Below are 12,161 nucleotides of genomic sequence, written 5' to 3'. Positions count from 1 at the left end.
TTAAACTCTATACATAAAAAAGGCGGGCAAATTTTGGGGTATGACAGAATATATTCCATTTGTGATGCAGATGTATGGTTGCTCAATTCCACCAACATTGTGTGATGTTGAAGCCCTACTCTATGTGCAAGAAGCACAACTTGACAAGTTTCGTCAAGACTAGCCGCTACCACTGTTTCTGCCAACGTTGCTTATGCTTCACAAAGAGAGGAAAGTTTCAGAGGCTCCTACTCAGGCAATCGTGGAAGAGGTCAAAGATTTAGTCAGGGCTATAGTCATGGTAGAGGAAGGAGCTCCACTGGTTCCACCGATAATCGTCAAACCTGTCAGCTTTGTGGTAAATATAGACATGTTGTTTCAACCTGTTGGCATAGGTTTGATGAGAACTTCATGCCACAAAGTTCAGAAAATACTCAAACAGGATTAAGCAGCAATACTTCCCATAATCAAGAATCTGCTTCAGATGGTGCACAGAGTTCCAAGGCCATGGCTATGATGGCTACTACAAGACATCCTACTACCTACACACAAGAGTATTCTCTTCCTTCTGAGTTGGAATCTCAAGCGTGGTTTGTTGATTCAGGCTTCTAAACAAATTCTTGTTGAAGGAACTCTAGATGCTAGTGGTCTCTACTATTTTCCTCAACTACACCTGGAGTCCACATCTCAATCCAACTCAAATAAGTGCCTTGTTGATGGTGCCAATGTACATACATTTGTTGCTTCTGACTCACATATGCAAACACCTGATACTTGTAATGATAGTACTGTCATACCCCAATTTTTGACCCTAAGATCCTATATCATTCATATCTCAATCACTAATCAAGAGCTTCACTTGGAAGTTTTGTTTATGGTGTTGCACTCACCTCATCAATAAGAGGGATCATCAAGCAACAATGATTGTTTATCTTGTATGCATATTATACTAACCTAAATACCAAAAATATTGCTTTGTTTCTTTGTAGGCTTTTGTTTTGTAGGTACCAAGCCAAGACATGCAATAAACAAGGCATTTTTCACATTTTTGACTGATGAAATCGATTTCCCTACTGGGTAAATCGATTTCCCTGCAGCAATCTTCAACAAAATCACATTCTGGACAGCATGAAATTGATTTCCCTCCTGGGTAAATTGATTTCCCTAGTGTATTTTGCGCCAATTTCTCTTCTGGAACAGAGTGAAATCGATTTCACTCCTGGGGAAATCGATTTCCTTAAGGCGAAATTCAAAAAATATAAGGAGGGAAGCTTGACATCATTTTGGCACATTTTTCTTTGATCATTTTACCAATTTTCCACCTCATCAAAATTAACCCCTTCATTAAACCACCTTAAACCTCATTTTACCATTTCTTACCATTTAAATGCCACTTCAATTACCAATTAAACACAAGCTAATTACCAAACACAAAAAGACCAAACTACCACTACTCTTGCTCTCATCCTATAAATAGAGCCCTCTACTCTTTCATTTCTCAAGCTTTGAGAGCCAAAAAACCTCTTGCAATTTCTCTCCTCATCCCTACCAAATTCACCAAAGCTCTTTGTTCTTTCATAAAGTTTGTGAGTCACATCTTGAACCTCACAAACTTTGAGCTAAGCCACCATCCATTTCACTCTTTTTTTTTCTTCAATTGTTGAGAGATCAAGATTTGTGTTGGTGATTCTTGAAGTAGATCTAAGTTTTGTTCAAGATTTGGTAATTTTCATCATCTTTTTTCATCTATCATAATGTAATTCTTTTGTGCTTGTGTGTGATGCATCTTTGATGCTATATTGGTGCTAATTGATAGTAATTTGATGGAAAATTCGTGCTCAAGTTGATGTGTGATCATAAAGTGTTTGTATGTTTGTTCAAGCCAAGTTTCATGCCTTTAAATGCTGTTTTTGCTGAAATTTACACTGAGGAAATCGATTTCCTTAAGTCTGAAATCGATTTCCTGCTGAACGTAACCTGTTTTTTTTGAAAACTGCACTATGGAAATTGATTTCCCCCTGCATGAAATCGATTTCCTGCTGGCAGAATGTGGTTTTTTGCCTTTTTTATGCTTGTTTTGGCTTCCTACTTCCTCCACTTCATTAATATCATTGGATCTAGGATGTTGATAGGTTTGAAAGGACCAAATCCATAATATTAGATGAATGATATTAATGATAGTGTGAGTTGATTTTACTTTATGCATTTTATCTTCTTCTTCTCCTTTTTTTCTTTTGATCGATGAAAGTCTTAATACTTTGAGAATTCTTATGGATTCTTAGTAAAGACTAGATCGTTACCTATTTTCTTTTCGTGCGGTATTGCTTTCGGAGAATGATCTACATATCATTTCTCTCGCATGCATTAGCACATAAAGTTTTGACCGGCCTTGTTGTAGGGTGATTTCTACATAAATCACTTGGCGATCTGCTTAACATAGCGCAATATTTCGTGTCCTGAATCAAAAAGATCAAATATGGAAGAGAATTGTATGCGGTGATTTAAGACTTGTGGAGGTATTTATCGTGTAGTCGCTATGATTTTTATCAAGCTTCTGATAAACCTCCATTGAATTTAAATCCGAGTACATCATTCACTCACCATCGATCTTCATTACCAACTTTGATAACATACTTGACAAGTTTCAAGATGGTTATCTTTAACATATAACAACTAACTTTAATTTCCGCCATTTATTATACCGCTCTTTATATTTCTCGCTTTATCGCTTTATTTTATCATTTCATCATATTTACATTCCGCCATTTTCTCTTTGTCCATTTGGACGTTTACAATTCCGCTATTTTCTCTTTGTCCACTTGGACATATGTTTATGCTTCCGCTATTTTTCTTTTGTCCACTTGGACCATACTTTACTTTTATGCTAAAACACTAATAAACAACCAAAAATCTAAAAAACACATAAGGCTCTCTTTGGACTATTGGTTACTATCCCTAGCATTTTGGAGATTCGGACTTATGGACTTAGTGCCTCTGGACCCTTACTCTGTTGTTTCTCTGTTGTTATTCTGTCTGTCTGGCATTGGATTGTTGTCTGTTTGTATGTGCAGGTATTTCCTTGAAAGCCCTTGATGGTTAATTCCAAGGCATTGAGATAAGGATTTTACCCGAAAACAGCCGTTACTCTGCCCGATTTTTGTCAGAATTTTAATGTGCTTAATGCAAAGTGGTGCTAAGATAATAAATTCATCTGGATCCCCAAGTGATAATGTTGGTCTAGTATTTGATATTCTAAAGGATGGGAAATCTACCTTGACTCACAATGTCAAGTGTTGGCTTCTTATTTCGGTTAGACCGTTTCTTTCCTTAGCTTTTATTTTACGCAATATGATAGCCTCTTCATCTCCTCCCATTCCTAAATTTTCAAAATCTTCTCCCTTTTTCAAAAACCTTCTTATGTTTGCAATCTTTTCAAAACCTTTCCTCAAAAATATATCTTTTGCCCTTAGTGGCTTTTCTTCAAAAGTTTACACACCGTTAATTGTCGAAATGAGTGGTTATACCCCACGATTTTGAAATTGATTGATATAATGAGATCTTTTCCGCGTGAGAGAGCTAGTGGCATACTCGTCGATTTTATCCGAGTTGGAGCCCTTCTTTCATTAGCGATGCAAAGAACTCGTTTGTTCTCATGCTCAAGATCAATGGCTGAGTATTTCTCTCCAACGACGATAAAGTGTTTATTCGTTTTAAAAATGTTTTCCCAAAAAAGCGGAACTACATTAGCTCTGACTTCTCCATTGCACTGAGGAGGTATGTAGGCCCAAGGCTTAACGTCTTGCCGAGCTTATTTTAAAAATAAAACAAACCCTTTTTTAGCACACACGACGCAGATTTTCAAAAAGGTTCCTGTGGAGTACCACAGATATGAGGGGTGCTTAAAACCTTCCCCTTATATAATCAACACCCGTACCTGAGATCTCTTTCTTGTTTTAAAAAACAAAACTTTGGGTTTTTCGTTCTTTTCCCTTTTCCTTTGAAAAAATAAAGCGTGGTGGCGATTTCAAATGAAATATTGATTCGAGTCAATCTCATGGCTTCGATATCAGATTTTCCCCGCTACAGAAAAATGGCGACTTCACTGGGGATCCAGTTTTAAGTGTGTTAAGCCTATTTTTGTTTATCTATGTTTTTATCTGTATATATTGTTGTGTGCTTTGTTTGTTTATTTTCTTCTTTTTTTTTCTTTTTGGTGCTCGATGGTTCCTCTGTGTGAGATAAAGTTCTAACCCGAACTTTGGTGAGTAACTTGAGATAGGAGGTGGTAAGGCCAATAGTCGCATGTCAGGAGCAATCCTTACCATTAGCGTCATATGGTGGAACCCCAATCAGTGGAGGCCTCATGGAAGGTAGTAGAGGTTGTTACGAACCATCGTGATAACGCTATTACTTTCAATAGTGAGTGTCCGTAGAAGCTGAATGGCCTAGAACCTTTTTAACCAATCTAAGCCTTTTAGGATGTAGTGCAGAAACAAGATCAAGTACCAATTTGAGCTTGTTGTCATGCGATACTACGCTCAGACGAGGTCTTTTTAGGCATATTATTGGCGCCCATGAGCAATTGTGCGTGCCGGTAATATCCGATAGAAGATTGAAAACTCTGGGAGCCTTTGTAGAACCCGATTGGCAGGTACAAAATTCCCTAGAACACTCCTTGTGGGATGGGTAGACCCATGGCTCCATGCTCGTGACGTCGAACCTTTGAACCTGGACTGTGTGATTTTGTGTGATTTGATGTGATCTTGTGTGCTCTTGATTGTGATTGATGCATAAACCATGCATTCATGCATTCATAAAAATAACATTCACAAATGGTTTTCAAGGAACTTAGAGACATTTTTTGTAAACATAACAGGTACCATGGATCAAAAGAGAAGCATCAAGAAGTACACTTTCAGAAATTCAAGTGCAAAGGAATTGAAAGAGCTAGCAACTTTGGTTCCTAATCTTGACAACTTCAAAAGCCGTTATGGGAAATTGATCTCTATTTTGAAGACCAAAGTGGAAAAGGGGATTCTTGAGACTCTTGTGTAGTTTTATGACCCGGTTTATCATTGTTTTACCTTTCCTGATTATCAGCTTATGCCCACTTTGGAGGAGTATTTTTATTGGATTGGTTTGCCAGTTACGAATGATATACCGTTTAGTGGTCTGGAGAAAGAGCCTCAAGTTGATGAGATAGCAGAGCTCCTTCATTTGAAAATATCAGATGTGAAAGCAAATATGACCAAAAAAGGAGGAATTTGGGGGTTGACTTCCAAGTTTTTGATTGGAAAGGCTTCTATGTTGGCTAGTAAAGGAAGTATATTGCTTTTGAGACATTTCTGGCCTTGCTCATCTATGGTTTGACACTCTTTCCCAACATTGACAACTTTGTCGATGTTAATTCTATTCGGATTTTCATGATTGGGAATCATGTGCCTACTTTGCTTGGGGATACTTATCATTCCATTCACCATAGGAATGATAAGAAAGGTGGACTTATCAACTGTTGCACTCCTTTGCTCTATAAGTGGTTTATTTCGCACTTACCTCAAGCTAAGAGTTTCTTGAACAATCCTGATGGTCTCTCATGGTCTCAGAAGATCATGCCTCTTACTAATGGGAATATCCATTGGTACAATCCTGCTTATGACATCGGTGAGATTATTGATAGTTGTGGAGAATTCCCTAACGTACCTCTTCTTGGTATACAAGGAGGAATTACCTACAACCCCATTCTTGCAAGGCGTCAATTTTGCTACCCCATGAAGGAGAGACCCGCTAATATTCTTGTGTCAGGAATCTTTTATCTTAATCAAGATGGAAATTCGGATATGAGAAATCGGTTTGTGCGTGCTTGGCACCATGTTGATAGGAAGAGACATTTGGGAACGAAACAATGTGTTGCTCTCAAAGACTACACTGATTGGGTTCAAGCTAGAGCTCATACTTTTCAGATGCCTTATTTACTCGAGGAGCCTTCTCTACTCGTTACTCCACCATTGTCTTCCACTACTCCTGTTGAAAGTAGTGAAGAACATCTAGAGCTCGTGGCTAAGTTGAGAGCGGAAAAAGATGCTTTGGAGTTTGAGAACAAAGAGTTGAAGATACATTTGAAAGAAAAGGATGAAATGCTTGATATCCAAGATGGTTGGTTGATGGAAAAGGATGATCAAATCCGTCATCAAGAAGAGTTGCTTCAACAACATGGTGAAAAGCGAAAGAGACAACAAGAAGATTCAGTTGCATGGAAAGAAGTTGCTGATAAACTGATGGTCGAGAATGCTCATTTGAAGGCCTTTTATGAAGATGAATTGGAGAAGCTCCGTAGGAAGCTGCAGAGAGGAGATGGATCTTCATCAGAAGTGTTCCCTTCTAGTTTTTAGCTTTTCCTTTGTTTTGTAATTTTGGATCTTTGAATCCTTTTGTATGCTTTTCCATTACTAATGAAAGAATATTGTTATGTTTTATGATGTTTTTTGCTAAATGTTTACAATTAATGTCTTAAAAGTTCCTTGAAAACCAAAATAAAAATCATTTGCATTGCATTCCATGCATCATTCTGCATTTTGGTCTTGCTTCCGAGAGTATTCCCGAGGTCTTATTCAGTGTTCTTCATACAGAATCAAGCTGTCTCACCGGTATAACACTCGAGCTAACTGCAAGAAGAAGATGGAAGGTCTTGAACAAGAGAATCGTGAGTTACGTGAAGAGGTTGTTACTTTGAGATCTGGTGTGGATCATCTCACTGCTCTAGTTGAGACATTGATGGCTGCTCAGAATCAGAATCAGAATCAGAATCAAGTTCCTCCTCCTAATGCCCAAGCTCAGGGTCAGACCACTGTAATTTCTGAAATTGCTGCTACAACCATTCATGTTATTCCTGTTGGTGCTACTCAGCAACGGATGCCTAATGGATATCCCTGGGGCATGCCTGAAGGTTATTTGTCTGTTCCTGAGATGACTCGTCCGTTGACTCCTGTTATGGTCAACACATCTCCTATTGTTCATACTGGTCCTTTTGTCCCAGAGCCCATTTATGATGCTGCTCCAAGTGAAATTCATGACAGAATGGATGGTTTCCAAGATCAGTTTGAAGAATTGCAGAAAGAAATGAAAGCCTTGCGTGGGAAAGAACTGTTTGGAAAGAATGTGCATGATCTTTGCCTTGTTCCCAATGTGAAAGTACCTGTTAAGTTCAAGTTGCCTGAATTTGAGAAGTACAAAGGAAATTCCTGTCCTCAGGCACACCTGGTGATGTATATAAGGAAGATGTCCACTCACACTGATGATCAACGTCTGTTGATCCACTATTTCCAAGACAGTTTGACTGGAGCTGCTTCTAAGTGGTATATGGGCCTTGATAGCACCCATATTCGCACTTTCAATGACTTGGCTGAAGCGTTTGTGAAGCAATACAAGTATAATGTGGACATGGCTCCTGATAGGGATCAATTGCGAGCTATGATGCAAAAAGAGAAAGAATCCTTCAAGGAGTATGCTAAGAGATGGCGTGAGGTTGCCGCCCAAGTGATTCCTCCGATGGAAGAAAAAGAGATGACTATGATTTTTCTGAAGACTCTTGGTCCGTTTTACTATGAGAAGATGATTGCAAGTGCTCCTGTAGACTTCACCGAAATGGTGGGTATGGGTGTCAGATTGGAAGAAGCTGTGCGAGAAGGTCGTTTGGTTCGAAATGACAATTCATCTGGTGGTGCGAAGAAGTATGGTTCTTCACTCCAGAAGAAGAAAGAATCAGATACTAATGCTGTTTCTCATGGGAGGAATAGTCGATTCAGGAATCAATCTCAACAAGTGGCGTCAGTAACTCCTGTCGTGAATTCAGTGCCTGTAGCTCCTGTTAATCAAAAACCAGTAAGGCGAAATCCGTATCCTCGGGTTAATATTGACCCTATCCCTATGACGTACACTGAATTATATCCTGCTCTAATTCATAAGAAGTTGGTTCAACCGAGGTCACCACCTCCTGTGCCAGAGAAACTCCCTTGGTGGTATAAGGCTGATGCCACTTGTGCTTATCATCAGAATGCTTCTGGGCATGATTTGGAAAATTGTTCGGCCCTGAAGAATGAGGTCCAAAGGTTGGTTCGTTCTGGAATGCTCTCTTTCAGTGATGTTGGTCCAAATGTGCAGAACAATCCGTTGCCAACTCATGAAGCGTCTGCTGTGAATATGGTATATGGATGCCCTGGGAAGTATAAGATTTATCGTGTGGAACACATCAGAGGATCATTGGTAGAGATGCATGCCACCCTGTGTGAGTATAGTCATTATGAGCATAACCATGCTGCTTGTAGGATTTGTTCAGTCAATCCTCGAGGATGTTATATTGTGAGAAGAGACTTACAAGAGAGGATAGATCAAAGGCTCATTGAGATTCTGAGGGATAGAGATGAAGATGATGTTAATGTGATTGAACCATGCTTTGAAATCCCGGAATGTGTAGAGATTGGTTATTATGGCAAAGCTGCTGTGGAACCTCTTGTGATATGTTTGCCTGGATCTGTACCTTATAGTTCTGATAAAGCTGTACCGTACAGATACATTGCCACCATGCTGGAAGCTGGAAAAGAAGTTGAGATTAAGCCTCTGTCTTCTGTTGAGAATATAGCAGATGTCAGTAGAGTAACTAGAAGCGGACGAGTTTTTACTCAGCCTCAAACAGTTGTGGATGTCCAGAAGAATCCTACTCAAGTGCCTGTGAACAATAATGATGCGACAAAAGTGAATGCTGGGTCATCTTCAGGAAAGGAGATGGATGTGAAGGATAGAAAAACACTTAGAAAGGGGGGGATTGAATAAGTGTGACTTTAAATCTTGGACGATAAAAATAAATTGCACAATTATTTTTATCCTGGTTCGCTGTTAACGAAGCTACTCCAGTCCACCCCCGCAGAGATGATTTACCTCAACCTGAGGATTTAATCCACTAATCGCACGGATTACAATGGTTTTCCACTTAGTCCGCAACTAAGTCTTCCAGAGTCTTCTGATCACACACTGATCACTCCAGGAACAACTGCTTAGATACCCTCTAAGACTTTTCTAGAGTCTACTGATCAACACGATCACTCTAGGCTTAGTTCACTCCTAAGACTTCCCTAGAGTATTCTGATCAACACGATCACTCTAGTTCCTTACAACTTAATGTAATTCTAAGAGTTTACAAATGCTTCTTAAAAGCGATAATCACAACTGTGATATTTCTCTTAACGTTTAAGCTTAATCTCACTAATATATTACAACAGCAATGTAGTGAGTTGATGAAGATTCTGAGCTTTGATTTGAACAGCGTTTCAGCAAGTTTGATATAAGTTGTTTTGGTGCAGAATCGTTAACCTTGCTTCTCATCAGAACTTCATATTTATAGGCGTTGAGAAGATGACCGTTGAGTGCATTTAATGCTTTGCGTGTTCCGTACAGCATCGCATTTAATGTTATACGCTTTTGTCAACTACCTCGAGCCTTGTTCACGCTGTGTCTACTGACGTTGCCTTTAGTAGCTTTAACGTTCCTTTTGTCAGTCAGCGTAGTCTGCCACGTGTACTTCCTTCTGATCTGATGTTTGTGAATACAACGTTTGAATATCATCAGAGTCAAAACAGCTTGGTGCATAGCATCTTCTGATCTTCTGATCTGAAGTGCTTCTGTTGCGTGATACCATCTTCTGATCTTCAGTGCTTCTGATCTCATGTTCTTCTGATGCTTTCATAGACCCATGTTCTGATTCTGCTTCGACCATCTTCTGATGTCTTGCCAGACCATGTTCTGATGTTGCATGCTGAACCATTTGAGACACAACTTCTGAGCGCTGAATTATGCGTACTCTTTATATATTTCCTGAAAGGGAAATTGCATTGGATTAGAGTACCATATTATCTTAAGCAAAATTCATATTATTGTTATCATCAAAACTAAGATAATTGATAAGAACAAATCTTGTTCTAACAATCTCCCCCTTTTTGATGATGACAAAAACATATATAAATGATATGAATTTGCGATCAGAAAGAGTAGACGGCAAAAGACAAATTACACAGCTATGGCATAAGCATATGAATATGTCTCCCCCTGAGATTAACAATCTCCCCCTGAGATAAATAATCTCCCCCTGAAATAAATACTCGAAGAACTTTGATAAAAGACTTCCCTGATTATTTCGGTAGAGACGATCATATAAGCTTCTGCCTTCAGAGAATTCATAGCTTCTGACTTCTGCTTCCATTGGACAGCTTCAGAACTTTGAATTTCTTTAGATCCTTAGAACACTCACAGCTTCTGATTCCTGCTTCCATCGTGGACAGCTTCAGAACTTGAATTTCTTTGATCTTCAGAACATTCACAGCTTCTGACTTCTGCTTCCATTCAGGACAGCTTCAGAACTTGAATTTCTTTGATCTTCAGAACATTCACAGCTTCTGATTTCTGCTTCCATTCAGGACAGCTTCAGAACTTGAGTTTTCTGGATCTTTTAGAACATTCACATCTTCTGATTTCTGCTTCCCTCGGATAGCTTCAGAACTTTGAATGTCTACCAACATCACTTCATGCTAGATTTGTATCAGAACATTGTTGAATGTACCAGAGCATCATCAGAGCATCTCTACATCCTGAAATGTTACAGAACAAAAACTAAACGACAAAAGTCAGCATGAACGAGTTAGAACATAAAATGTATGTTTGAACACATTATATGTATCAGAGCCATATAGGCTGAAATAATGTATCAGAGCAAATAATGTATCAGATCCATAACATTATATGTATCAGAGCAAATAGAATTTTGTCAGACAGGATAGACAATGATATTCAAATTCTATTATCAGTGCTTCTGATTCATTCTTCTTTCTTGCTTCTGATCTCTGAAGCTTGACAGCACTCAGCTTGCTTCAGTTTCCAAGAGCTTATTCCTTTTACAGAATAACGCTTCTTATGGTTTTGCTTCTAGTGTTTGCTTCTGAAGATTCACTTTACTTCTCTGTACCTGCAAAACACTTAAACCATATAGAACTTGCAGTTCTTGTTAGTGAATGTGTGGGAGCCTCTACCCAGCAACTGATAGATTTAATCAAATCATTTATCATTTATCTTCTCCCCCTTTTTGTCATAACATCAAAAAGAATATTTAAAAAGATTCAGATGCAAAAAACGACAAAAGAAAACATTTACTGGAATGTAAAACACAAAGAAACTTTTCATTGATAATCAAAAGATATTACAAAAGGTTCCTATGTTTAACAAGATGAGAAACATTCCTAGCAAATATAAAGTAGAATTTCCAAAGAGGAAATGACTACAAAAATTAAAAAATACAACATTCGGTCAAGAAACTCAACATAGAAGTTGAGCATATCTTCCTACAACTCAAGAAAGTCTTCTGTCTTTGGATGAAAGTTGATAACAACATCAAAGAAGAGTCTAACTTGAGCGGTATTAGAAGAGCCATCCCGAGATGCACAGAGATCTGTCGCCTTTGAGTCATGGAGCTTCAACAGACTTAGGGTGAACGCTAGGTTTTGAGAGAAGAAATGAAAAACGAGAGAGAGAGAGAAAGAAAAAAAAACTTTTAAGAGGAAAACAAAGAGATAGGAAACCAAAAACTATTTTGAAGATTATTTAAAAAGAAATAAAATGAAACGAATGATGAAAAGCATTTAATGTTACGTGACGTGAGGAGAGATAATAAAGACAAATGAGGTGACTAGCACAGTTACCTATGGTCGGTGTCCCTTCAACTGCACGCACGTTTATCCACGAATAGTAACGACAGGTTTACCATCCCGAGATAAAACGTAACAGCTGTTTTGCTTTAAAAGAGATTCTGAATCAACTTAGACAATGAAACGTCAGTAATAACCGAATCATAATTTCTAAAAGATTTCAATCAGAACTTCTGATAAAAAAAATAATCCATTTTCATTTCAGAAGATACTCATACATGAGAACTTCTCATCTTCTCATTCTGGGCATAAATCCATACTGATGTTCTTCAGAATGAATTTAAACCTATCTTCAGCCAGGGGTTTTGTAAAGATATCAGCCCATTGATGGTCTGTATCCACAAAGTTTAAAGAAATAACACCCTTCTGAACATAGTCCCTTATGAAATGATGTTTAATCTCAATATGTTTAGCTTTTGAATGAAGAATAGGATTCTT

The sequence above is a fragment of the Vicia villosa genome, linkage group LG3 (genome assembly GCF_029867415.1).
Source record: "Vicia villosa cultivar HV-30 ecotype Madison, WI linkage group LG3, Vvil1.0, whole genome shotgun sequence".
Taxonomy (NCBI): domain Eukaryota; kingdom Viridiplantae; phylum Streptophyta; class Magnoliopsida; order Fabales; family Fabaceae; genus Vicia; species Vicia villosa.
The sequence above is the reverse complement of the archived record's forward strand: the minus strand, read 5'-3'. Positions refer to the sequence as shown.